General features: G+C 49.7%; 1 protein-coding gene across 3 annotated transcripts in view; it reads left to right on the forward strand.

The window, feature by feature from the left end:
• Window positions 1–4261: 4261 nt before the first annotated feature.
• HPCAL1 (hippocalcin like 1) overlaps window positions 4262–23496 on the forward strand; it is a 57221-nt gene continuing 37986 nt past the window's right edge. The window contains exons 1-2 of one of the 3 annotated variants that reach the window (XM_066994931.1): window positions 4262–4485; window positions 19136–19182. The gene's annotated coding sequence lies outside the window, so the exon portion shown is untranslated. The remainder of the gene's footprint in view (window positions 4486–19135; window positions 19183–23496) is intronic. The other 2 variants (XM_066994929.1, XM_066994928.1) reach the window with 2 other exon arrangements.

The raw sequence follows: 23496 nt of genomic DNA on the forward strand, positions 1-23496 counted from the left end.
TGCTCCTTCCAGCCTCCGCGCCGGCAGGGCAGTGTGAGAAGCTGAAAAGTCTTTGACTCAGTGTAAGCACTGCTCTGCAGCAATTAAAACAAGTAGAGGAGGCATTTCTTCTCAGAAAGAGCAGTCAGGCATTGGAACGGGTTGCCCAGGGAGGTGGTGGCGTCACTGTCCCTGGGGGTGTTCAAGGAAAGGTTGGACGTGGTGCTCGGGGACAGGGTTTAGTGGGTGACATTGGTAGCAGGGTGATGGTTGGACCAGATGGTCTTGAAGGTCTTTTCCAACCTTAATGATTCTGTGTTACACTGATGAGAGGCTAGAGCCTGAGCTGGAAAACGTCATGTGGAATGTGTGGAACAAAGTAGATAAGGCTGCAATTTGCTAGGTCTTGCATTTCTGCTACCTAACCTTGCCCATAAAAGTGGCCTAGAAGAAAGCTGGAGAGGGACTCTATCAGGGAGTGTAGCCATGGAATCAGGAATAATGGCTTTCAACCAGTGGAGGGGAGATTTAGATTAGATGTGACATGAGGAAGAAATTCGTCACTTGGAGCACAAAGCACACATGGGAATTAGGGCTGAAGATGCACCTTGCTTCTATTCTTTTCCATAAAGAATAGAATGAAATTACCTAAAAACCAGTGTTAAAAACAAACCCAGGGCACAGGATGGGAGGTGCAGGGCAGTCCCTGTGGCCGAGGGGCAGCCTTTCTCTCTGGCAAGCCAAATGGCCCGGGGGAGCCAGCCCCAGAAAAGGGGCCCTCAGCCCCCCCAACCCTCCTCCTTGTCCACGTGAGGGCATCTTCCAGGCCGCTCCCAACACAGCCGCCTTTGGCCATGCGTGGGCCGCTCCATCTCAGAGGCTTGCTGAGGTCACAGTGGCCACCACTGCCCCGGGCCCTATAAAACAGGCCCCCCCGCAGCTGGCCCACCACTCGCTGAGCATCTAGGCCCTCTGACTGCCAGCTCGTGCGGCAGGAAGGAGACTAGGAGAGCAAGGCGAGCAGCAGGCCTCCTTGGTGTGCGAGGACAGCCATGCTGTCCGGTGAAGCACCAAGAAGGAATGCACCTGAGCAGAAGGAGGTGTGTCGTGGGTGGAGGGATAGCGCCGGTGGCACAAGAGACACCAGTGCCCAAGGGATCTCTGGCGCCTGGCCCACAGGCGGTACCATCGGCACTGCAATGATGCAGGGAACAGGCCAGCCCCTCAAACACCCAGAGACAGGGGGCCTGGGCCTTACCATAGGAGCAACGGTGACGTGGGGCGAAGGTGGGAGCATCAGACAGACAGCAGCAGGGAGCAGAGGTGTGCCCATAGTCTGGAGCACAGTGCGGGACCCAGTAATGGCCGTAAACCAGACAGCAGCATTGGACCCATGTATGAAAATCAAGCCGACAGTGGCATGGGACCTACGCGTGGAACTGAAAAACCCCTTGGTTTGGCACCCTGGCCTGAGAACATTCCTGATGGAAGGCATCCCATTTGGGCAGTCCTGGGCAAGGACTGGCTTAGCCTTCTGCCCAGCGCCGTGGAGCCCATGGAGCTGGATCCACCAGATGTGGAGGAAATGATGGAAGTGGATCCACCTCGGCCAGATCAGACCTGGGACTACTGCGGCATGTCTTTGTGCTCTGCTATCCGACAGCACCAACAGCATCACAGGAGTGCCCGGTGAGCCGCCTACTCGTTGCTCAGGCTCCATCGCAAGCATTAGCTTGGAGCCACCAAACACCATGGACATCCCGCAGGCTTGCCTGCAAGATGTCCCAGCAATAAACAGCTCTTGCCAATTCTCTGGGGTTGTGTGAGTGCTTCTTTTTGGGGGGGGGGGGGGGGGGGAATTGGATAAAGTTGCGCCAGGGGAGGTTTAGGCTGGATATTAGGAAGAACTTCTTTACTGAAAGGGTTGTTAGGCATTGGAATGGGCTGCCCAGGGTTGAGTCACCATCCCTGGAGGTCTTTAAAAGACGTTTAGATGTAGAGCTTAGTGATATGGTTTAGTGGAGGACTTGTTAGTGTTAGGTCAGAGGTTGGACTAGGTGATCTTGGAGGTCTCTTCCAAACTAGATGATTCTGTGATTCTGTGAAAATCACCTGAAATCTTGGTGGCGGTGATTTGATTGGCATCTTGTTTCAGGTCACAACTGGAAGGGTGCAGTTCTTGAAAACAGAAGCTGTGTGTAACTGATGGTAATGCCTTGTTTGGTTCTTGTTGTGTGCTCCTTAGGAATAGCTGAATCCAAAATTATTTTAAATACTTCTCTGACTAATCACAGCATAGGATGCTGAATGCTAGACAGCTCGAAGAGATGAGTTTTGTATTGGGCTGAGCAGCTTGGGCACTTCTCGAAGTAATTACCCACTGACTATAAAACGTCCCCAGTTCTCCTAGCATGGGCACGGGGCCCTGAGAGCTGTAAATCTCGGCGGAGGCCTCAAGCAGGTATTTGCTGGGCAAGGCTGCTGCCGTCACCTGTGTCACCCAAGGGCTGGCAGGGAAATCGAGAGGGTTGCTCACCCCAAATCATCTCCTGCCAGGAGAAGCGGGCTTCAAGCACGTGAGGCTGGCAGTGGCGGTGCTTGCGCACAGTTTTCCACTGTGCCTTCCCATTCAAGTCGCTTCTGGTTTAACCGTGCAGGTTCCTCAGTTTCCGAGCTTGTTTTTTGCCTTGGGCTGACTTTTATTACTCTTATTTTATTTATTTATTTATTTATTTTAAGCTGGCAAAATGGTTGAACTATTCTGAAAGGGGGTGGAGAAAAGGGTTATTGTTTAGTAACATTTCCAGCTTTGCATCAATAATTTCAATGTATCCCAGCTTTGCAGTAGGTGTGAAAGGTGTTTTCATTTTTTCCTGTCCTTAAAAAAAATCTGCTGGATTTAGTGCAGAGATAAGCTTTGAAAACCTGCTGGTTTGGTGGTGGTGGGCTTTTTTGTCTTTGTTCCCCCCCTTGCCTCCCAAGGTTTGTTGCTAAAATCTCTAAAAATCTCTAAATATCTTTTTTTTTTTTCTTTTTCTTTTTTTTCCCGTTGTGGCCTTGATTTCAGCTCTGTTTGGTTCTTATCTTGCGACTGCACCGAACGTGCTCACTTAGTCTCCCGTACAGGCAGGCAGAGTGAGAGCTACTGATAAGGCACACTGGCAACTGCATTACATTCTCCATACGTTTCTGACTTGAAAATGCGCTGGGCAGGAGCTGGGGAGAAAAGAAAAAAAATCCTAACGGGAGGATTCATTCCTTTGTCTGCTCTGCAGGCCTTATTTCTGAGCAGTCACCTCCCTCGGGAAGCAGATTAGCATCAGTCCCTAAATCCCCTCCATTTTGCCATGGGGTCTGCCGCAAGCTCGGCGCCTGCCTCTGGCCGGGTGGCAGAAACCCCATCCACTGCCTCCACTGTCACCTGTACCACATTCACCTGCAAGGCCACCGGCCTTTTGGGGGTACAGCTGGGACACGGGGGACACTTTGGGTGGCACGGGTGCATGCCAGCATCGCCTGCTTGGCAGTGAGGTGTGTGGTGTGGGGCTGTGGCCCTCGCTTTCCTCCCCTCCACAAAACTTGGTGTTATGGAGTGTAGGGCCTAGTGCGAGATGGTGCCATGGTGGGGTGGCTGTTTGTTTGTTTGGGGGTTAAAAATAGGGGATGGGATGGGATGGGATGGGATGGGATGGGAAGGGAAGGGAAGGGAAGGGAAGGGAAGGGAAGGGAAGGGAAGGGAAGGGAAGGGAAGGAAAGGAGAAAAAGAAAAAGAAAAAAAAGAAAAAGAAAAAGAAAAAGAAAAAGAAAAAGAAAAAGAAAAAGAAAAAGAAAAAGAAAAAGAAAAAGAAAAAGAAAAAGAAAAAGAAAAAGAAAAAGAAAAAGAAAAAGAAAAAGAAAAAGAAAAAGAAAAAGAAAAAGAAAAAGAAAAAGAAAAAGAAAAAGAAAAAGAAAAAGAAAAAGAAAAAGAAAAAGAAAAAGAAAAAGAAAAAGAGGGAAAAACGAAGGAAACTAAAAGGAAAGGGGAAAAGAAGAAGGAAAGAAGGAGGAAAAAAGAGGGAAAGAAAAGGGGAAAAAAATGAAGTGCAGGGAAAGGAAAGAAGAAGGAAAGAGAAAGACAGGGGAAAACCACCCAAACTTTCTCCCAGCCGCGGCCCCTCCCGCAGCTCCCCGCGGTGCGGTGCCGGCCCCGCACTTCCTGCCCGGGGGGGGCGGCCCCAAATGGCGGCGGCCGCGGGCGGGCGGCCCCGCGGGGCCCAGCGCGCTCCGCCCCCGGCGCTGCCGAGCCGCTGCCCCGGCGGGGAGCGGAGCCCCGTGGCTGGCTCCTGGCGGTCCCTCGGCGGCGGCTCCTTCCTCCCCGTCCCTCCTCCTCCTCCTCCTCCTCCTCCTCCTCCGTCCCTCCCCGCCGAGCGCCTCCCGCTCATTTCCTCTTTTTCCTCGCCGCCGCTCCGCAGGCGTGCGGCTCGCCCGGGAGGAGCTCGCCGGCAGCCGCCGAGGGGGGACCCCCGGGTAAGGCAGGGGTGGGTTTGGGCGGGGGGGGGGGGGTGTGGATGGATTTGGGGGGAAAAGGGAGGGAGATTCGGGGGATTTGGGTCCCGCTTTCCTCACGCCCCCATCCCCCGGTGGCAGCGCCCGGCTGGCGGCAGCCCCGCGGAGGGGCCGGGAGGGTGTCGGTGTGTCCGTCCGTGGGTCCGTCCGTGTGTGTCCGTCCGTGTGTGTCCGTCCGTGTGTCCGCGGCCCCTCCCGCAGCGCTGGGGGGAGGCTGCGGGGCTGGCTGCGGCGGCGGGTTAATGGTTCACCCGGCGAAGTTCCCGCCGGCCGAGCCTCGCAGGGCGCTTCTGAGTCAACTCCCTGAAATCCGGACTTCCTATTTGCCACCTCCTCGAGCGGCCCCTCTCGAAATAAAAGCCCTCCGGCCTCCGGGGAAGAGGCTCCGGGGCTCGCTGCCTGCTCCCCGGGGAGATGGAGGCCGGCTGGGGGGGGCCGGGGTCACCCCAGTGCCCCCCCCTGCCCTGGACGGGCTCTGCACCCGCAAGGATTTGCGAGCGACTTCATGCTCGGATAAGTTTCTGCGGGGTTTGGGGGAAAAAAAAAAGGTTGCCTAACGCAGCATCCGAAATGAAAGGTCTGCCGGGGAGAGCAGCTGGCTGCTCGGTAGCTCCGTGTCTCCTGCTGGCAGCTGGATAATCTGCTCCTTTATGGCAAATTCCCTTTTTTTTTTTTTTTCCTGCAGTGATACTTAGAGGTGAGCGCTGGAACCGAACGTTATGCCGTAGTCCCATTCACAAATGGAAGCGCGGTAGGGACGTGGAGTTTTCTCTGCGGGGAAAACAAGGGAGGAAGCAATTATTCCCCCCCCCCAAAATATTCTGCAGTTTTCCCATTCGGAGCCGTTTGCTGTTGGCTGCGGGTTCCAGGGCTCCTCTTGCCTGAGACGAAGCCCTGGGGACGTGACGGTTACCCTGAAAGCACTGCTCTGGGTGGGGAGCCCAGCTCGGTGCCGTGCATCCCACGGTGGGGTCGGGGACCGCATCGCACCTCCCTCCTCCTGCCTCCGCTCCTCCTCGGGAGCCCATCGAGGGAGAGGGTCCGACAGCAGCTGGCTGCCTTTGGTTCCACCCCGAGCTGTGAGGCTCGGAAAAAAGGGAGGTAATCCATCCACAGCTTCGCTGAGGTTAGATGGAGAGATACCGGCCAGCCCGTTGCCTCTTTGCGCCACCTGTTTTCTTCTCTTTGTTTTTGCCCTAAATGCAATGTTGGTCTCTGCGTATAACTGTAGGAAACCCGGGGGGGGGGGGGTGCCACTATAGGACGGGTGTCGCAATGCTGGCAGCAGCTCTGCTCTGGTGTCAGCTGTGCCAGCCAAAAAAGTGCTTTTTGTTGGCACGGCTTCGTCTGTTCGGGGAGGCGATGGAGGCAGCGCTGGGAAGAATTCGTCCAGCTGTAGCGGGGGGGATTCACTGCTACAGCTGGATGCTCGTCACTTGTCAGCCTAGAGGAGCATCTCTGCTCGGGCTGTCAGGGCAGGCAGCTCGGCATCGGGCAGCTCCTGCTGCCCAAATTCAGGGGCACGACTCTATAAAAAGGAAAAAAAAAAAGCATGCGATCTGTGATTAGAAGTGGTTGCGATTAAAAGTGTTCACGCAGCATGATTGTGTGTTTTCCAAGCAAGACAATACTCTTTTCAGTGCTGATTGCGTTGCCTCGAGTGAGACAGGAATGCTGGTAGACCAAGTGGGCGATCTAATTTAAAATTCTATATTATAGGCTTCTTTTCTTGCTTGTAGTGACATGAGGCTTTAAGGAATGAGGTTGTGCTGTCTGTGCGTGCGAGATGCACTGATACTCACGGGAAGAGGATCGCTCACTCTTGCAGAGCGGCTGGTCTTCCCTTCAGACATGACTCTTAGGTCAGAACCAGTAACAAATGCAATATGTTTTCCAGTGAATTTAAGAAAAACAGACTTCTTTTTTTTAATATGTTTTTTTCTCTTCTTCCTAGTATGCTTCCCATAGTGTTTGTGTGTGGGACCCGTTTCTGCGTTCACTGTCTGTGTTAGAAAATAGTTCCAGTGCCCAACTTGAGTATCTTCGTGGGGCTTAACTCAAACCGAAGTTAATTTCTGTTGGCAAGAGGTGATTTATCGTAGCTCATGTTGACTGTATTGTGTGGGATCCTACGCCATTGGTTTCGGGAGGATTTGCTCTTGCGAAATCGTTGGGTTTTAGCTTTAATGAGCAGAAAATGTTTTAAATCAATGTCTGAAATTTCCGTCGTTCCAATAATCCTCTACCAGCCCCGAGAGTATAACAAATGCAAACAATTATCTTCACCTTATCAGCCTTTTGGTGAATAAAAGCCTTCACGGGTCGGTTGTGTTCTGCTAACCTACTAATTAACTCATTGATTTCTGCATTTCTTGACTTTCCCAGATAAATATCTGCCTATTGTCACGCTCCAGTGGCAAAGTCATCATGAATCTTTAAACAATGGGGCCAAATACTCCACGAAGGAGCTCCTGCTTCTTTTAGCAGTGAGGAGACTAAATTCTTCAGCCGAATCTCCCGGAAGCGTTAGCTTTCTGGAAGTTCAGTGTCAATGACTTGGAGACCTGTAGGATCCACCACGCGATGAATTATGCATTCCCTTGCCTTGTCCATGCTGGAATTAGAAGGCAGGAGCCGAGAGGCCGGATCCAGCTCGTAATCTGAGAAATATTGCACTTCTCCTGGACCGCGTTGCATGAAATACGCCATTATCAGTAAGAAATGCTGCTTGTAATTAGCGTAGTGGGTTTGTAGGTACGCGGGGATAACCAGGGCGGAAGAGCTGGCAAATGGTGCTTTGTGGCTATTCAATCCACACGCCCGGGAGGGGTGTTTCTTTTTAAAGTCAAAGAAAGAAGCAAGGAGTTTAATGAATTCTCCTTGGTGGTTTCTGTTCGTTGAGAAAACCTGCATTGGCAATATTTTGTGCAAAGGATGCCAGCTACAACCTGGTCGACTTTTCTCTTCTCTTGTACACTCAATCGTTTTTCCCGATGATCGCACTACTTATTTTGAGCAACATAGTCTACTTCAAATCTGTCCGGGGAAAAAAGCAGGACCAAAACTTAGATGAGCTGTAGTAGCATACAGTTAATATGCCATCTTTTGAGACCTTTGATTTTTTGGGGTGATTTTTACAAATACAATTTTAGGAGGCCCTCTTTTCTGCCCAGTCTTTCCAAAGGGGATAAGGCTGGCTGAATGGGAAATGGTGCAGCCAGATAAATGGACACTTGCCAGTATTTTGGTTGCTGTCGTCTTAACATCTTCAGAAAGGTGTTTGAGGTTGATGGCAAGCCTTCAAAACTCTGTCCGTGTTGGAGAACACCGGATCTGGGTGACAGGGACGTCTGGAGACTTCGAGGGTGGGAGGCTGAATATCAGCAGCATGGTTTGCACCTACGGAGATGCTTGCTGGAAATGAAGCATACCGAGATCCTGATGGGTGTGCCAGGAGCCACGGCCGAACACAGGCATCTGCTTTTGCAATTTGATTGTGTTTTTGTTTCAGACAATGTGTTTATCTAACCCGTGTACTAGTCAGAGTGGCAAAAGTGTTTGTTTTTGATTCCCCAGCCATGCAGCATGCCAGCATCGGGAACATAATTCCCACCAGTGGAAGTGCAGGAAACATTTTGTAGTGAATGCCGGGGGAGAGGGAGTGAGTACGTGTGTGCTCTTGTGCAAATGCCAAACACTCGTGTTCTGAAGGAATTACGAGCATTGCTTTTGACTGTGATGGATAGTGTAGCTTGGGCATGGGCTGAGGAAATACGTCTTGCTGATGCTTGGAAGTCAGCACGTGGCTCCTGCAAAGTCATTTTAGCATAGATGGGGGTGGCAGAGGTGGGAGGAGGGTGAGGAAAAAAAGCCAGCTGGGGACCAGGAGCGGACGGCACGGGGGTGCTGCGAGGCGTGCTTCTAATTCACCTCTGCCCCACACAGCCCGGCGTGTCTGCGCAGAATGGATGCTTTTCATTGCTCCGAGGTGGCAGGCTTTTTTTCCCTATTTTTTTTTTCTAAAGGGCATTGTGAGCAGGATTCTCTCTTCTTGGCAGCGCTCCCGTTGTGCGAAGGGAGAGAGCTTGCTGCTGCTGGTCGTGCTGCGGCTAGCCACCGCCGGAGCAGTTCGCACTGGCAGGGCATCCTTTGCTTTTTCTATTTATCCAGGCTTTTTTTTTTTTTTTCTGGCAGGTAAATGGTGTTTCTTGAAAGGTCTCATTTTGTATGTCGTAGAAGAAAGCTTATCCTGGGGGAGCGAAGCAAACTTCAGCTTGGAGGCCGGGGAGCAGTTTGGGGCTGATTGAAGGAGCTGAGTGCGTGCGTGCGAGAGGGGAGTGGGAGTCAGCAGGGAGGACATTGTGCACGCACAGCCAGCCGCATGGAGCTTAATTATTAAATGTGCGCTCGAAAGAAAGCAAGCAGAGAGCAAGCACACTTCACGGTGCTTCGGAAAGGGCCTAGAAGCAACATCTGTTAAATATATTAGAAGACACTGGAAAACCCTTTATCCCCTTCACCAGAGCTGAAGGGAACTCAGCAGCTTAAAACTCTGGCTTGGGAGCAGCCGCCTGGAAGGAGCTGCCTGGCCAGGCAGCATCGCAGGCAGCTTCGTTTCCAAATCCTCCCTGCAGAGTGGCCACAGGGCCAGCCTGGAGCAAGCTGGGGCTTTTGCTCCTGCTGTTGCCTCCAGCTCCCAGTCTGAGTGTCTTCTGGAATGGTTAATACCCCTCTGTTTGTGCCACCGCTTGGTTTTAGTTTCCTCTCCTTGGTATCTGCCCTTGTAATGCTCTTGTGAAGAGATGGCTACAGTTGCTGCTCGGAGGAGAGGGAAGAAGAAAGTGGAATCAGCATAAAAGGCTCTCGGTGATTAGGCACGGCTTTGATTTTTGCTGGGCTGAGTTTTATCGCTCTTGAGTTAATACATGTCAGGTTTGCTTCAGAGGGATGCTGAGGAGCTTTCCAGAAAACCGATGATCCTTTGTGTAGGGGTTTATTTTAAAAAAAAAGCACTTCCACAAAATAAAAAAGGGGTTGGAAATGCAGATACTTCGGTCACCTTTTTGTGACCAGTCCTCGAAAGCCAGCACCCTGTAAATGGGAAGGAGCATGTGCCTGTGTCAACCCTCTCTGCTGTCTGTGTGCAGGAAGGCCTTGGTGGTTACATCCAGCAGAGGAGTGCAGTGAGGAGGGGTAACAAACCAAGGCTGGCACTGCAAGGCGTACGTAAGGAGCCTTAATTCCCCAAATCCCATGGCAAAAGTGAGGAGTCTCGTTCCCCGTGGCTTAGGCTTGATGTGGAGTAAACCCACCGAGGTGGGAAGGTCTTCTGCAGCTGGCCAACTCGTTCATGTTGGCTCTGGTGCTGCTCGGTGGTGGGCGAGCTGGGGCTGGCCAGGGCTGGGCCTTTGGTGGCCACGGGGAGCCGTGCACAGGCCGTCGGGCATGGGCAAGAGCTTTGGTGGCCCACGCGGAAGGAAGGACGTGCTCCTCGGCACCAGGCCGGGCCAGGCCGGGGCTCTCCGCGGTTGTCAGGAGGTGGATCAGAGGGGTTTTACTTATTTATTTTTAAATGGAAATTGGGTTTCATTCCAGCTGAGGGTAATTGGAGTTGTGGTGATGGTCTGAAAGCAAATGAGAGTGAGCTCTGTAGACTCCACTCACAACTTTCTGTTGTGATATTGGCGTGCATCTTAAAATGGCGTTCGTCCCTAAATGTGGCCCTAACGCTGTTCCTAAGAGCTGCACGTCTCTCAGGCGATACACAAAGTAAGGGAAGACTGCTGTCCAGTTTGAATTTGTCCCTCAGACCCCATCTCATCGCTGCAGGGATGCCCAGGAGCTGTGGGCTGGCTTGCGTGGTCAGGCTGGTGCCCCTGGGGAGCCTTCCTCCTCCTGCTCAGGTGGCAACCAGCGACAGCTGCCCGGTCACTTTCCAGCAGCCGAGTTCTTTCCCTGTTTGGGAAGGAGCATCTCTGATCCCAAGAGTCTCTCACTGCTCAGCCAGGAGGAGCAGAGGAGACTTTGCAGGAGATGACTGCCCATCGCTGAAGACTGTTGTGGTCCTGTTGGGTTCTCAGGAATTGACGGGGTGGGGACTCTCCTGACAAAATGGTGGGGAGGCACGTTTCTCGCAAAAATGCTCCACATTACTTGCTCCAGGGGTTCACGAAAGCATTTCAAAAAGTTCTATTCTTGTTCTACTGCAGGTTGAGCTGTATGCATATAGGCTGGCCTAGTTAGTATGTCTCCTCGGGGGCATTTAACCAGAGTGTGTGCTGGCGTAACAGCCATTATATGGAAATATAAAGCATCAGTGGCCTCTAAGTATCTCCAAGGGTAGCACTGTTCCCCTTGCTCTCCATGCGATTGTGCTCTCCATCTCTTGTCCTTTGCCTGGGGAGTCTCCCTCCCAGAAAACCTGCGGGAGCAGGCACAGGGCTCGCTGCCACCTGGGTGTATGATGGTGTTTGTGAGAAGCCTGTGTCTTCTGGTTGAAGCTTGTCAAGATGGTCTCAAGTTGCACCAGGGGTGTTTAGTTTGGACATTAATAAGAATTTCTTTATGGAGAGGGTGGTGAAGCATTGGAAGGGACTGCGCGAGGAAGTGGTGGAGTCCCCATGCCCGGAGGTACTCAAGAGATGTATGGATGTGGCACAGGATTTAGTGATGGGACTCGGTAGGTCAGGTTGATGGTTTGACTTGATGAAATTAAAGGTCTTTTCTAACACGGATAGTTCTATGATTCTGTGATGCAGGATGTGAAGGGCTGAGGTACCCATCTGTTACCACTGCACACTTTTTATCCCATGCCAGCTGCCCAGGGCCCCACTACCCTGTGTGGAGGAGCTGCTGCTGTAGCTGGTGGAGAAGGAGCAAGTCCTCCCATCACCCTGTGCCCCGGCATTGCTCTCCTCCTTGTGCTGCTGGGGACCGTGCTGGTCCCTCTCCTCCACTGTCACTTTTCCAAGCTCACCGCGCTGTCAGCGTTGTGCCAGAGAGACAGCAGGCTCCTGCTTCCTGCTGTTAGGCTCAGTTCAAACCTGAGCTTGGCCACAAGGTTTCTGAACATCAGTCAGAAGTGGATGCAGCGAAAAAAATACCCAACCAGAGCGGCAGTGTTGACACGTCCCAAAGCACAGACTTCAAGGTGGTCTCCCATCAGGTGCCAGGCTTCGTGCAGGTCATGGCTCCCACCAAATCTCCCTCAGTGAGATCCCACCAAATCATGGATCACACCAAATCTCCCCAGTGCAAAGATAGGGGACTTCAGTGCTGTCACCTTCATGTCCCCATGGCTCTTGGGAAGGGCATCACCCGGCTGCGTGAGCCCCATCTCCACGTCCCCAAACAAGGCACCGGGAGGTGGGACAGCCTGTGCCGAGGTGTGCCGTGGGGTGAGGGCAGCAGACAAGCAGAGAAACCCTTCGGCCTCATCCTCGCATTGATGTTTTACAGTCTGTAAGGCCATGATGGAAGTGTACAGCAAGTTCTGTTCTTAAAGCTGCTTTTCTGGCTCTCTGGAGGGTTAGCAAGCCACCGGTGCCTCTGGTTTTTGCTTTGCTTTCAAGGTGGTTTTCCCCTTGTAATTATAAAGGCAAGAATGTATAATTTTTAAAATGAACAAATGATCTGTCCAGGAGCACTAGTTTGTGATGAACCCAATTTAAACTCAGCTGCGTATTCCACAACTGGAGAGTGCAGGGAATCTGCATTTTTATGTAGCATAAAATAGCCTGAGTATGCAGAGGCGGTTAAGGTTATATGCAGCACCACACCTGTACCATAACAGCATCGATCATTGTAATTTGTTTTTTGAATAAATTTGTGCTTCATTCAGTGCTTGGAAACTTTCTGAACTCTTTCAACTACTGCTGCGTTGCATCTCTTCACCCAATATCTTAGCTGATGCAAATTTGCAATCTCCTTTAATAAAACTCAGTTGACACTGTGCCCCGTGTGTCTGCTAAAATAAGATTTGCTAAGTAGCTACCTCCCTTCCCATGACCTCCCCTATTTTCTCCATTCCTCCCAAGTCTGTATAGTGTAACTTGAATATAATGTTTAGTTTAGAGCATCCTGTGAAGAAGGGAAATGCAAATGAAAAGCAAGACTGAAAGGGGAAGACGGAGATAAACTTCCCGGGCAATGAATGTGCAGTGACATAATTCTGTTAACTGTATTGGGAAAAAGTTGAAAAGAGGAAATAGGGTAGATAATTGAATAGTTGGCACTGTTCTGTCCCCAGCTGCCTACATCCTTTTTAGTTGTCGGCTGATCACTTGTGTCCAAGCACGACCAGGCAGTGTGTGGCATCTGTCAGTAGTGTTTTTTGGGGGGGAAAAAAGAAAGGAAAGAAACTCTGCAGCTCAGAAAGAGAAAAATATTTAATTGCAAATAATTTATCTTGTTCTGACGCTTTAAATTAGATTTAATAAAATTCAATGTGTTTAGTCGCAGTAGAGTATTAGAATTTCCATACGTTCCTTCCCTCCTTTTATATGCACGCAGCTTCTCTGGGAATTGAGTGCAGTTTGTGAACTTACACAACTTACTTTGGGAAGCAAATACACGATAACATCAACTTACCCAGCTTGGCTTCCAGTCTTAGCTCTGGTGCTGCCCTGAAAAAGCCTTCCTTGCCTTTGAATTTGTAAAGCTTCCGTATGCCGTTGTGCTTTCCTTTGTGTTGCTTGTGTGGAAAGCAAGTTCAGGATGTGTTTAATAAGCTGAATAGTTTTTCTTGCATGAAACTGGGCTAAGGGCTGCAAATACTGATTACTCGATGACTTGGAGAGGTATTTGTATGGCATCCTCATTGCTGTGGAGTGGGTACAGTCATCCTTGGTGGCCAACTTGTGAGCGTTGACCTTGGCAGGATGTAAGCGAGCTAAATATGACACCTAACACAAACATGCAATCTTCATCTTTTGGTTGAAGTGAGCAAAACTCCTCTGAGCGAGGGGAATTGCAGCTGCCTCCGGTGAGATTATTGTGGTGCTGTGCAGTCTGTTGGCATGCAGGTTTTCCCTTTGCATGGGCTTTCTGTTTTCCTTGGTTCCCCTGTCGTCCTTCCAAGCCTGGCACGGGCAATTGTTTGTGTTGCGATAGCATCAGCCGGAGATAAGATTCTTGCAGCGCACACTTCAGGCTGTTCTTCACCCCGTGCTTTAACCACTCCAGCGCAGCTGTGTTCAATAAATAAACCTTCGAGGATGCTCGGAGCGTGGCTTTTTGGAGGTGGAACAACAGTAACTCACACCAGACCTCGTTTTCTACCAATTTAGGTGCAAGCTTTTTGGTTTATATGGGAAGTGCCTGCGCTGTTAAGAGTACTCCAGCACAGCAGACGTGCAGTGGAGCGTGGTTGGGTGGCTTGGGCTATTAAAACTTCACAATAAAAATGAAGGTGATGGATGGGGCCACCTCACAGGACTTTTGTGACCGCTGTGCTCCCAGCTGCGATGTTTCACAGTGAGGCATGGTGCTCCTGCTGGAGTTGGAGCACGAGCTGCAGGCAAGGTCTTCCAGACAGAGAGGTGGGTCCTGTCCTCGCCTGGAGAGCTGGCATCTAAGCACACAGGTAGACAACTTGCCACGCTGTCAGGGCTTGTTGGCTCACCCAGTGTACCCGAATGCCAAAGGAAACCCAAGCAAAGCAGCGTGCCAGGGCAGAGATGACACCTCCAAGCCCAGCAGCCCCACTTTCCCTGTTGTTTTTGGCGATACAACATTCACGTTTCTTGTCTGCCTTCTCTGCTGAGAGGTGCACCTGGCTTTCACCCCACCACTGTAAGTTCACCAAGCAGTCTCAGGATGGCTCCGTGGGCAGCTGTGGGTACCGGTGATGCTGCAAGGTGCTGCAGGTGGCACAAATGTGGGTTGGAAAGCTGTCCAAATCATCCGCAGAGGGAGAAGGCCTGAAGGGAGGGAGCTAGCAGGAGGTGGACATCTGAAGATGCAGGCTGCTTTACAGCATGAGAAATCAAAGTAGCCTGGGAAGCCAGGCCTGCTCAGGCGGTAGGTGCACGAGGAGAGCACACAAGGAACGTTTTGTTCTCCTCCCCATTGCCGCTGCCTGCTGCACGCGGTGCTTGGGGTTTCCTTCGTGCTCTGCCTGCCGTCTGGCTCGGATCCGCCTTCTGAAAAGCTGTGCTCAGCCGCAGTGACCATGGGGAGCTTTCACTGAGAATTTTTGGGTTGTGGGATGGTGTTTGCCTCGGTGTATGCACCCAGGTTGGTGTGTGCAAGTTGAGATGCACTGGTGGTATGGTCATGGTGAAGGCTGAAACAGGGATGGGACCCATGTCCTCTCTGGTGCCAGGACTGGTGGGCTTGTGGCTGGGCTTTAAGGAGTGAAATTCAACCTCCAACTTAACCATACGCTCCTGCGGTGCGCCAGGGGATGCTGCCGGGTCTCCATATATCAATTTTCCATTGTAGTGCTCTTGTGGGGCTGTTGCAAGCACACAGCTTAGGTGGAGTGGTGATGGGAGAGGTGCCGGTAGCAGCATCCGAAGCGGAGGAAGGAGGGACGGCGCTTCAGTCTGCTGAAACACAACGGAAATTCCTCTGAGCAGTACCGGCCCCTCAGGGGACATACAGACTGAGGTATATCCGCACCACAGTCAGGGCAGGATATTGGAGAGAACTCCTGAATTAGCTTTTAAATGAGCCTAAATCTGTAGCGGTAGCAGCCTGGAGCTCGGTACGGGCTGCAAAACCTGCCCAGGAGGCAAGGAGAATCAGCCTGCAGCAGGCCAGCTGGGAGCTGTGAGTACTGTGAGCAGTGTGAGTGATCCCCAGGATTTAGGTGGGTTGGAAATGAGCCTGGGGAGCGAAAATCCTCCGACAGACAGGGGGAAGTGACTGACTCCTCTTATTTGATCTACGGGCGTCAAAGAAAACAAAGCAACCTGGCGGATAGAGCCCTCTGAGAGTTTCCTCACACTGTAAAAAGAGGAAAAATAATGCAACACATTTTAATAAAACAGCAGATTCCGGCTGAAAAAGAAATTGTAAGTACGGGAGCACTGCTAACAGCACAGTGCCGGGGGTTATTTCCATGGCTATTTGCAGGCAGGCGACACCGTCCACAAACAGGGCAACGTTAATATCAGTATTGATTTTTCTTAATGCAGTTATGAAAGCTGAACTTTGGAGGTGTGGGTGGGCACCGTCAGCGATCGGCACTGAGATTAATCAAGAACAACATCAGGCAGAGGGAAACGAAGGGAAATTCCAACCGAGCAGGGTGAGAGGGTGGCCATTAGAGGAGGAGAAGTACCCACAACACTTGAGGCTTCTCTGTTGTGTAGAAAGAAACCTGCTCCGCATATAATGTCTGAGAAATGAAGGAAAGGAAAAAGGTCAAATTCAACTTGGAAACTTGAGGCCAAAAGGAAAAAAAAAGGTGTGTACAGCCGTGTTGGTGCAAGCTAAGGCAAGTCCGAGCGCACTGCAGGAGACGGCTCAGGTGGATGACTGCAGGCTGGATGGGGCTTTGGGCAGCCTGGTGTGGTGGGAGGTGTCCCTGCCCATGGCAGGGGGTTGGAATTAGATGGGCTTTAAGGTCCCTTCCAACCCAAACCGCTCTGTGATTCTGTGATTCTGTGTCTCCTCCTCCTTAAGCTTTCTCCTGACAGCTCTGAAAATAGTAGATGGATGCACTCGCCTCTTCCTGCCCAGCCTCCAAAAGTTACTGACATCTCTTCCTTTAATTCTGCTTTGTAATTGAATTTCTGCCATAAGTTGCTTCTGCTAATTCAATTATACCTTACTTTTAATTGGCAGTGGATTTAAATACTTCTTGTGTTGTTAACACAGAGATTAACATGTGTTGGGCAGTTAGCCTCTACTCCACCAGGCTGGAACAAAGGTTTTGGGTGATTATAAGCAGCCTTTTTTTTTTTTTCCCCCCCCCGAAGTCTTTGGAATGCAAAAATGTAGGTAAGGGCTGGAAAATGGTATTTCTTTTGAACATATAAATGCAGCCAAACAGTCTTGGTGCACTATTCCATAAGGTCTGTTGAAAGTGACATGCAGGGGGAAGGCACGGTACTTTGTACCAGCACCACAGAAGAGAAATAAGAAGTGCTTCTGGGTTGTGTCTCCTCTTCTGCCAGTGACCTGGTCCAGTTCTTATGTTGCCTTTCCATTGGGTTTCATTGGGTCAGCAGCTTGCAGTGATTTTAACATCCATTCTGGTAAAAAATGGGGATAGTAGGTTTTCTTCCTAAGATGTTGAAGCTAGAATTCTTCATTTAAATGCTCGTATTGCTGCCAGCGTGCAACATTTGTGAGTGCCTGCCTGGCCATCTCAAGAGCAATAGAAACTTTTGTGAAGTCCTGATCTTCCTTCCTGTGAGCAGAAGACTGATGGAGTTAACATCTGCACAGAAAGGGGAAGATACTGGCATAAAATAGGAAAAGAACCATTTAAGAAGCACTCACATAAGGTTTATTATTATTATTTTTCCTTCCAGATTCTCTAGCCCGTAGGGAAGGGTTTGTATATAATATAATCCTCCAGCTGCTAGAAGGACATGTGTAGGAGGGTTGGGTCTTAAGTAGAGGCTGGTCAACCAGCACCACCAGTGATGGGGCCAGAGGGCACGTCCAAAGGGTGGCTGGTGGCCCCTGGTCCAGCAGGATGCTCTGACCTCGCAGCCGTGCCAGTTGTCTCTTTCTCATGATTTGTGGAAAGAGCCTGATTTTAACAGGCCGCTTGGCTTCAGTGCTTTTCAATTTCTTCGTGGTGACTATTTCTGAAGACCTGAAGAGAATTTGTGAGGTTCCCATAACTATGAGAAAGCAAAAATACAGTGCTGCATTTTTTAAAAAGGCGGAGATGGAATTACAGTGCAGCCTGATTTTTATCACGGGATTTTCCTGGAAGTTAATAAATTATTTCCTACCTAAGCATCTTCTGGGTGCTTATGAGTAACAGTCAGCATGGATTAGTCTGGAACAAATCATGTCAGACATGCTAATTGCCTTCTACAGCAGGGTAACTGGTTGTGTGGATAGCGGGAGAGCAGATGATACGATGTGCTTTGATCCTACTTGGGTTTTTGCCACTGCTCTGATATTGTCAAAAGGAAGCTACGGGAGAAAAAAAATGGTGAACCTTTTGCCTTATGGTTGGTGCAAAGAAAGTGTGCTACTTATACTCCAGGCTTTGCTCTGGTATGTGGTCAAGCTGAGACAGGCGTTGGGTAGGGGTTTGCAGAGGTGGACCTCGTGGCTTGGGTCGGTATATTTATCAGCATTATAACCGATGCTTTTGGTACGGTATGGTGGAGACTCAACAGGTGGTGTCAAACTAGGGGAGGTTACCAGCACGTGGGAGAGGGGGTTAGATTGTCAACCAGCTTCGGACAAAACCAGAATATGAACTAAGAGAGTAAGAACGGGACCCAAAAGGAAAACTGGGAAGGAGTGGGTTTGTATGGTCTGGGGAGAAGACCAGGGAATGGCACAACGGGTTTGAAGTACATAGGAGACTGCTGCAAGGGGGCAAATATGAAACCTCTGCCCCATGTCTGTAGAAGGGGTAATGGTACCACAAAAGGAAGGAATTCCTACTTGTAGGGATGGCACACTGTTGAAGAAGAAGGCTTTGTTGATTTTTTGGGTCTCTGTGGCAGGGGTTTTGCATTGGGAAGACCAAATGTGTTACTTAGGGGTGGAGTGGAGCATCCAGAAGTAGGGTCCCAAGCCCAGCAGGGTATTTTTGGCAGAAGTTGTGGGGTTGCTGGGTCAGACAAGGGTCTCACAGGAAAGACAGAGGTGTGGTGTGTCTGGAGGCATCGGGCTGGAGGAGATGAGCAGTGGGGGAAATCGTGGATGGCTCTGTGGGAATTGAAGCGAGTCACTTGTTTTCGGTTGCCTGATCCACAGACTTTGGGAGATTACGAATCGCAGGAGCGGATGAACTCACTCCTGGTGCTCTTCTCTGTGACTTCGTAAGTGCCGATGAACCACAGCATTCGTAGCTGGCAGATGCTGAAGGGATGCAAATTGTTATACTCTGCTTTTTCAGGAAGCATGCTCAACTGATAGAGAATTGATCCCTACCCTTTTAGAGCAGTGCTTAATGACTCTAGAAATCCTGAAATGGGCTTCCTCATATTTCAGTTCTTTTTCTCCTGTTTTCAGATCTTGGCACAACAGTGTTTTGAGGCATAAGCCAAGCAAACCTTTCCACCGTGGCATTTTGATATAATCGGAAGATGATTCTTGCCTATTTTGAAAGATGGGTTTTACAGAAAGATGAGTTCCGTGTTCCGTGAGTTTTACAAAAAGATGTTAGGCAGGCAGGATGGTTTTGGCAGATTTTTGAATGCCAGGAGAGTTTGCTGTCCAAATTTGAGTGAAATCTGTGCATTTTTCAGGACAAATACTAAAATGCAAATACAGGTGGTAAAGTTGCAGTTGTTGCTCAGTTTAGAGAAAAAATTGAACCAGAGTTTTTGCATGTTTAGACAAATTCTGATTTATTTTTCAGCAGGGAAAATTGGTCTGGAGAGAATAGGGTAAGAGATGGGAAGGTCGTTACTTAGAAGAAAACTAACGTAAAGTATGTTTGCTTTGTGTTTTCTCCTTTCAGGCAATTGAGCCCTGCGGACTTTCTCTGAAGAGGTTCCAAGATAGGTGGTGAGTACTTTCCAGACCCTGCTCCTTTCAAGGCACGCGTTAAATGGGAACGACAGAAAATATAAAGCGTTGGCCTTTGTTGGTTGGGCAGCTGGCGCAGGAGTTTGCATTATCTGAGCCTGTGCTGCCCATTAGAGCTGGCAGGCTGATCTCTGAGTGTGGGGTTGCCATCCATCTGTGAAACGTTACCTTTGTGCCAGAATGGACTTCCTGAGACTTGATTAGTCAAATGCTTAAAAAAATGTAAAATGTGTCTGACTTCAGGAGGGAAAACCTGTAGTAATGATGCTGCATTTTGTACTGAAAGCCCACACAGCCCAGTGGGGCAGTGTTTTCCATCTGAGAGAACAATCTGCTTGTTTTTTTTTTTTCTCCTTTTGTTCTGACCATCTGCGTTAATCCAAAGGAATGCAGTTTCCAGAGGTTCAGATGACCTGCATAACTCGGGCTAATCTCTGCTGCGTGTGACGGGTTCTGCTCTGGCCGGTACCCAAGGCTTGCATTTGTATGCACTTCATTAGGTTCTTATTTGTAAGTAAATGAAACATTAAATCAGTCAGGGGCTGCAGGAGCATAAGATTGATCAGAAACACTGGTGTTGTGGCATTACAGCCAGCGACCCAGCTTGGACACCGACGTCGATCAGCGCGGGCTCTGCTCCCTGTGGAGCCGGTCTCTTCCGGGCGCTGCCCGCCAGGCCGCAGCACCCTTTGCAGGCTGTTTTTGTTGTTTCTGGAGAAATACGCACTCTGTTTCCTCTTTCGATTCTAGATTCTTTCCAATGAGATTAACAAAATTATATCATTAGACATTAATTGCTCAGGAAGTTTATTCTTTAGTTGCATTTCCCTAGTGCACAGGATACAAGCTATTAGAGCTCTTGTGCGTTCAGACTGACTAATGAACCACAGTTGAGTGCCCAAAGCCTTTAATGGACTTCTCCATCTTTTAAATAAATGTATTTCCCATAGATAAGGTGCCTTTCGAAACAGATGATCCCAGGTTAATTTGAGGTGTCCGTACAGCGTATGGCTGAAATGTGTCGGGAGGGTGCTGGGGAGTGGTACGCTGTACTGAGCGCGTGTCCACCTTAAGTATGCCTTCATTTTGGCCAGAAAATGCTTACATTAGTTTAATTCTCCCTCCAGTGTATTCGTTATCAATTACATCTTTCATCAACAAAAGTATCCCTTACTTAATAAATGGTATTATCTACGTTTTCTATATAATGAGAGCTCCGTTAACCCCCAGACAGTCCTACTAAGGCGTACATCCATACAACGCGAGTCTTTGAGGGCCAGGTTATGAATCCCATGCGCCTTTTGCAAACGTTCATGTGAGTAATAGCTTATGAACCTCTCCTCTTCCCCCACCCCTGCAGCTGCCGTGAATCTTTATTATAAACCTGCACACTATTTGTACTAATAATTGCTATATTGGGACCTGAATCATCAGTTGATCTTTCTGAGATGTTGAGAGATGAATCAAACTCTCTTCCCGAGGGCAGAGGCGAGCATGGGGCTGGTGACTGTAACACCGTACGTTTAAAGGCCAGGTAATTTCCAGCTGTCGGTTTAAATTGCACTTGCAATTGGATTTTCTTTTGTTGTTGTTTCAGGTAGCAGTTAAATAGGTTGTAAGTAAAAAAAACTTGCTAATACTCTAAAATAGACTTACCAGAGTGAATGGTTTTTCTCCTGTATAGTCCCTTTGGCAGTGCTCTCAAAGGCATGAAAGCCCTGTGGTCTTGGGGTGAAACTTGGACTTCTGCAAACAGAAGGTGGAGGTGTTGGGTGTTTGTGCATCACGGTTTTGCTGCTTTGGTGGTCTGTGTTTGTCCTTGCCTTTTCAAGTTCAGAGAGGTCCTTTGTTCCAATTTGGGAATTTAAATGATCTGTAGCAATATTAAGGTAATTGTACTGCGTGTCACAGTTTCTGTATGGGGTTTATGGTGGTGTTGGTTCCTGTTCAGTGTGTGGGAGAGATGGAGAGGCAGGACTGAAGGTAGGTTGGTGCTGAGCCTGCTGGGCAGTTTTCAAATGCAGTGTGCTATCTGTGGCATGGGGGTGGCTGCAGAGCAAGGTGAGCATCATGAAAAATACAAAAGTACCTGGAAATAGCTTGGATTTCGCCCATGCTGAGCACTCTCGGAGGGCAGGGTGCCCACAGGAGCCACTCGGGTGGGTGTTGGGAGGCCCAAGGTGCACCTTCATCTTCAGCTGGGTGCTTGAGTGCGGTGGCCTCATCCAGGGTGGGGACAACACACGCTTCGGTGCTCTCCTGATGGGGTACTGCGGGCTCTGATGGAGCAAGCTACTTAGCTGTAGTGCTGCCTGTAAGCAGATAAGCAGCTCGGGGCACAGGCGCGCTGGCTGCCCTGGCCAGCGGAAACTGCACGTGATGGGAGATGTGCCCGAATTGGGGCCGCTGTGGGCAGGATGGCAGAATTGGCACCCTTGTGGCCCTGGTGGCTGTGCCAGGAGGCCGAAGGTGTGACGATGCAGTGAGAGTAGCTCTGGTCCTGGGTGGCAGCTGGGGTGGCAGTGTGGTGGTGCCACTGGGTGTCCTCTGCACGGGTATCTTCTTCCCCGGTCAGGGCATGGACTTGGTGGCTAAAGCCACACGCTTTTCTATGGGGTGGCAGCAAAGGGGGAGCAGAGATGTGTGCAGGAGTGGGAGGATGGGTGTGGGATGGGGAGAGGCACAGACAAAGCTGCCTGGTGCTTGCACGGGCATGGGTCCGAATCAGGGCTCCATGCTCCGGACCAGCATCAGTATGTACTGCTGGGATGTCAGGACTTGAATCCTAAAGTAGGGAACTGAATTTTTTTGCAGCCAAAGATCTGTGCTATTGAACTTTGAGAAATATTTTATTTTTAAACTGGAAACGAGCTGAAACCTGTGCAAGCTTTGTTTCCGAGGGAAGGTGGCTCCCATCGAGCAGGAGATCTCATGAAGCATTGAGGGCTCATGGAGGTGCCTCAGGACCACCTATGGCTTGTCATGGAAATCAGTGAGTACTCTTGCAGTTGGTGCTCGGGTGGTTTTGGGAATACTCCTGCACATATAGGAGTGCAGGACCATGGGCACCTCCCCACGTCCTGGCTGGGCTGACCCCTCTCCTGTTGGCATGTGAGATCTCCATCACCAGGACCTCCTCCATCACTTGGACATCCGCATGCTGGAGCACCAGGACGGTAGAGGAGGGAGCCTGCAGGGGTGATGAGGAAATTGTCGCTGTTTCCCACTTTCTCTGGGCATCCTCTGTGTTACAGCCTTGAAAAGCTCGCTGGTCTGAGGACTCAAATCCTGTTGGGGAGAGACCTTTCAACAGCATTACCTTGTTCTCTTACCTTTCCCCAGTCTGATAAAACCCTCTGGGGGAGTCTGCAAGGTGTCTATTGTACATACCAATACGCTGCAGCAAGGAAAAAAAAAAGTGCAATGAACTGGAAAACCTGTCTTAAAAAAGCACAGATGGGGAGCACAATAGCAAGTAAAGTACCTTGAATGCGTCTCTTAAGTAACAAAGCAATTAAGAAGAATTTATTATGGTTTAAAACGTGTCACTAATCAAAGCTTACATTTTGCTCCTTTTCCTGTAACCAGCTTTAAAAACTGGTATTTGAGGCTTTCTTGTCTTCTACGTTTTTATTATAAAGCGGTTTTATATTAGTATTTTCACTGCTGGGGCATTTCAGTGCTGTATTGCCTATTTGCTTACCATACATGCTGTTTGCTCATTCAGGGATATTTTAAAAAAACAGAATGAATGTGCAGCACTGCTGTTCATCTGGTTTTGCTTTTATGAATGAATCGTCTGTCTGAGTGCACACGGGCTTCATGGCTGCCCAGTTTGCGAGAAATCCTGAAAATCAAACTTCTCAGTCAATTCCTTACAGCGATGGGGAAAATTTAAAAGCAGGCTTGCTTTTAAGAATGTGAGTCACTAGCCAGGATTTCAGAACTGGAAGATAGTGGGGTGCAGGGCTTGGGTTATCCTATAATAGCGCTGTTTTCCCCGCTGTGTGCTGTGCCTCCTACGACCACCACCTGCCTTCTGCACTTTGTAGAAATGTTGCTATACAGCCAGGGAAAACGAGCGTCTCCTAATGCAAGCATCTCATGTTGATTCACTACTATACAAATGTTCATCCTCTAATAGTGCGGGATTACGAAGCATTATCATCCTCAGATTGACTCAGGTAGTGCTATTTTTATTTAATCTGTATTAAGGTATCATTGCGAATCTTTGGTCTTGCAGCATGGGGGTAATACGATTTACTATTTTTATAAAAAATCAACATGGCTGTA

This window comes from Anser cygnoides, chromosome 3 (genome assembly GCF_040182565.1).
Source record: "Anser cygnoides isolate HZ-2024a breed goose chromosome 3, Taihu_goose_T2T_genome, whole genome shotgun sequence".
NCBI lineage: Eukaryota > Metazoa > Chordata > Aves > Anseriformes > Anatidae > Anser > Anser cygnoides.